Genomic DNA, 5,068 nt, shown 5'->3' on the forward strand with positions numbered 1-5,068 from the left:
CCCGCCCAAACTGAGCGCGAGGACAGGACAGCGCGCGGCTCAGTGTGTGTGTGTGTGTGCGTGTGTGTGTGCGTGTGTGTGTGTGTGTGTGTGTGTGTGTGTGTGTGTGTGTGTACTTGCAGTTGAGTGAGAATGTGTTTTTCGTATTTTACCAACAAAGTGAGAACTTTGATGTAACTTGAGGACCTTTTTTTGGTACTAACTTTTTTTCTGGCTAGGGGTTAGGTTCAGGACTGAGATGCCAATTAGGTTTGGATCATAACTTTTAGGTTATAGGTCAGTTAAAGGCTGAAAATTAATGAAAGTCAATAGGCATTGTCCTCAGTAAGTATGTAAAACAAGGATGTGCGTGCGCATGCGCGTTTGTGTGTGTGTGAGCGCGCGAGTGTAACGGTGTTTCTTCAGTTCTCAGATGAGTGTTAATGAAGTGAGTTTTAATCCAATTGGGCCGTCTGAACGCAGTGAATTCATAGAAAGGCAACACAGACTGAGAAACAACAAATACATCAACATTTAGCGGGATTTTCTTCTGAATTGGGTAAAAAAAAAAGTTATTGAAAAACAGTTTTAGTTCAAGTTTTACACTTTTTAATTTAGAGAGAAAATGAATCTCCATGTTTAGTCTGGCATAAAGTTTTAGCCAAAGAAATCGACATTTCTTTTCCAAATATGAAACTATAGGACTTTTACTGTGTGTTGAACAGACCAATGCCCACCTAACGCACCAGCAAACTATGCTGCTGCCTAGGGCCCTTGAACCATCAGGGGCCTCATATGATAATAGCTGTTTTTTATGTTTTTATTGTTTATTAAGAGTGAGTATAATACGTTTTGTTACACTGTTTCAACATAGATGAATAAAAAAGAACAATTTAAGATTTAAAGGTGACCTATTATGCTTCTATTCAAACATTTAGAATAGGTTTATGAGCTGTAGAAAACATGTTAATTTCATTTTTTACACAAAATCATTGTCAGAAAGTAAGATATCCTCCCCCCAGTTTCACCTATTTTGAGCTCCTTTCAGAATAAGCTGTTTTTCTGACTTTTATGCAAATAAACTGTAGCTGGCCACACCCCCCAACTCAATGTTTATACTTGGGCTCTAATTATAGCTCCCAGCTCCTGTTTCTTGACCTTTATGTGGTCAACAGTAAGAGCTTTATTGTGGGTAGGACAGGAGCTTCGGACTTCCGATTTCAGACGGCCTTTAACTCATACGTCATTATGTGATGGAAATGCACATGGATATTGCGAGTCAAATCCGGGCCTACAGCATTCCAAAAACGAACTACAAAACACGCTAGTTAGACAAACGTAGCAAATGTCTGAAGCTCTCATTACACAGATCAAAAGATATGGAGACATGTAAACTTACACAGAGTTCTAACAGTAACCATTCCAAAGGCTTGTTATTGTTTTCTTAAACAGAGTTGACATACTGGAGATAATTTTGTTTTATTTATTTTGTTTGAATTATATGAACAGATTTCATTTTTAACAGAAAATGGTGCATATACATACAAAAATAAACGCAAAATAAACGATGTGCACAGCATAAACAAATAATCAAAGATGGAATTTTTAAGGTTAAAATACATTATATCTCCACACATCACAGCTGGCACTTTCATTGCTTCCTTTGATTTAAAACTTTACTGTTACACTATCGGATCTTATTTGCTATAGACAACAAAGACAAAGATGGCCAAAGGCCTCTTGTTCACATGGATGACCAACAAGTCATGTAATATGTGAAAGAGTAAATGGTTTTCCTACCACCTTCTCTACTCACTGCATTATTTGGACAGCACCTACCATGGCGATCATAAATTTCACTGAAGACCGCTGAAGTGGAGCCTCCTGCCCAACCAGCAAAGATGCATCGATCTGAATGGTAAGTAAGTAGCCCATTCCTACAGGGCTACCATGCCTGGTCCGCATGGCAAGGTTCTAAAATTGTTGGCTGATTTTCAAAACTTGAGAGACATCACACATAACAATAAAACAACATAGATCTCACAGGTTTGCTCTTACAGTGTGTGGTACAGATTTCACTTATTCAGATTTCAGATGGGAAACCTTGTAAAATCTCTTGAGATTAAACGTGAGTTCAGAGTAAATAAACATGGTAGACGTGGAAGAACAATGACTGATTTTAACAGAGAAAAAACATTACAAAAAGGAAAAGGCATTGATTAAAGAAGTGGAATCGGTGCAAACAGGAGCTCTACGCTCGCTGCACTATTATATGGAGGAGCTGCTCGTTTGGCCCCGACGTCCTTCCGAGCGGACCAGATCACTCTTTGCACACAACGCAAGGAGGGAATATCTCTTAAGATCATCTTAAGAGCCACCCTGATAATCGGGGCATGTCAGAAGAGGAAGCCCGTGCCAAAAATTGGGCTAATTATCATTATGAACCCACCATGTAAGAGAGTTTCCAGAGCTACGTTGAAAGCCACATGTCTGCTGTGTTAAACCATCCTGTTATATCTTCTCAACTGCCTAGAAACATCTGTCTGTGAATGTTTATAAAGTGTCGGTTTGTGTAAGATACCTCTAAGAGGCCTTCTGGTTGTTTCAGGTCATATGAATCTGAGAAAAAATAAGACGCTAATAGCTCTAGCATCCCTCTGGGACTTTTAATGCAAATTAGCATCATGTTGACCTGTAGTTGTCTGTGTCTTTTCAGCTGTAGTTAAGTGTATGGGAATTATATACAGATTTTCAGCATGTATTAATGCCAATGTGAAGTTGTATATGTGATTTATTCCAGTGATAATTACAGTTTCATTTAAGATATGATATAAAAGTAATGTGTTACATTTTTATATGTTACATTTTAACCTTGCTTGGCTGGGGTTGCCAGGTGAGGGGCAGTGGCCACAAGTGTTGTCGTCAAAATCGGGAGGTTTTTGAAACGGCCCGTGTTCCAGATCCAGAACAGAACATTTATTGATTGCCAAACAACAGCTGGATTTTTTTTTAACCGTTCGAATTGTTTCTAGAACAGAGACTGAAATAGACGTACAAAAATGTGCAAAAAGGAAATTTTTCATAATAAGTCCCCTTTAATGTAAAAGGCAAGTTTATTTTGTATTACTGCAAAGAATCATTTTCATTGCATGATTGTCGTGTTGATATAGTTCCAATCTAATGCTAAGAGTTTAATTGTTTCTTCCTGTTTGAGCTCGGTTTGTTCACAAATATATCTCAGCAATTATTAACCAATTATCCACGATTGCTCTTAAGCTCAGACAATTAGACCTGGGCCCTTCTCCCAGATTCCACCAAATTTGTATGAAATCGCTGTTAGCGGTGGTGTTATTCTTAAATGGTAGACGGGCCTCAAATTAAGTTCTGCATAAGGGCCCATTACAACCTTGGGCTAGCCCTTGAATGCTAAATGTAGGGTGAAAATTCAAATTCAAATTATTTTTCGATTTGAGTTTTATCTTAGTAAAAATTCGGCAGAAAGAAATTGGACCAGTCACTGTTACAAGCATCACAAAGTATTCCAGCAAAGCCTAATTAATCAAGAGCAAACATTAAGTAGCTCTCTGCAGCTTTTTGTATGTTTCAAATATTAATGAATTTTATTAATTGTTGAGTTGTCACTCTGGTTCTCATCTTGCCATATATGACGGGACAAGCCCTTATGCGAGCCTGAATGTGAATCACTGAACCATGTGTTGAGGAACATAAAGTTCTGTTAAAACTATCTGCCAAGTGTAACACATTTAACAGCCTTGTTTAGTGTTGTGATTGTGTTTGGGGGAAGAGTGTAAATGTACACACCCTGAATTCATATTTTTCTTTTCTAGCCGTACAGTCTACTAAAAGCGCTACTTGCATGCACCAAATCACACTTACAACATTCACACATGTATGCACGTATACACCAATCAAATTTTCGAGGCTTGGTGACTTACACAAAAGAAAACATGCGTTAGTGGTAAGGTAGAATTAAACTCGCAATTATTTCATTGCCAGACAGCTGCTCTTCCCAGGTATCTACTATTCTCATTACTGTGTCAGGACAAGACACATTACTTTGTTCATACTCAGTGATTTGTGAACCATCCTGGGTTTAATTAACAACTGTCAATACAAAGTCTTTGAGTGCCACAAGTGGTCAAAGCAATCAGAAAATAGTTAAAATGGCCACCAGTTGGATCCATTTTCAGCTTTCAGCATGCCGGGGTGAGTGAGTCTTTGTCAGTGCAGAGCAGACAGCTGCATAGAATACCGTTATACAATCACTGCTGAGAAAGGTAGGTAGCACTTGCAAAAAATACATAGCAATGATGCATATGTCTGGTATAAAGAACAGCAAAGCTCACCTCACAGTCCAATTTTTTGACGTGTTAATAAAAATCCATGGTGGCCCAGCTTGGCTGTAGATCAAAAATAAATGACATATGTTGTGTCAAATACGCTGGACGGCCTTGCTGGAGCGGTGTTTACCAAAGGCGATGTGTTTTCCTACGTTGTTTGGAAGAGCCCATTGGGCAAACTTCAGCAATATATGTAATTTTCAAACTTTTTGCTGACAGTATGCTTTTTTCCATAACTGCAACACAAAATTTTATAATTCATACAGCAAAACAGCTATCCATGAAGTATTATGCTTGATTGAGATTAAGTTGGCCAACATCTCTATTTCTTACTTGGCCCGATAGCTATTGGTTGACTTTAACAAGTTTAACCATCGTTGCCTCTGATCATTTTTTTGTTACAATCTGAAAAGTTCAGGAACCTGGTAGATAATTTGTCATTTACTTCGAAAAAGCAACAATTCTCTTTTTGTAAGCGTGGTGGCACATGAAAAAAGTCTTTTGAAAAGGTTACTGACTCTTATTTTCTTGAAAATCTACTTTCTGATAGGGATTTCATGTAAATGAGCAACTAAAATACTGCCGACCTTTTTATTAGCTTCAACTCTACTGGAACTACTGGTGAATGACAACTTGATTAGCATTTTCTCAGTTTTGCAATGTTTTTTCTTTCTAGTTGAAAAGGATTCGGAGTATAATACCAGGTTTGGAGTTTAACCACAGCAAAC

This window comes from Fundulus heteroclitus, chromosome 7 (genome assembly GCF_011125445.2).
Source record: "Fundulus heteroclitus isolate FHET01 chromosome 7, MU-UCD_Fhet_4.1, whole genome shotgun sequence".
Classification (NCBI taxonomy): Eukaryota; Metazoa; Chordata; class Actinopteri; order Cyprinodontiformes; family Fundulidae; genus Fundulus; species Fundulus heteroclitus.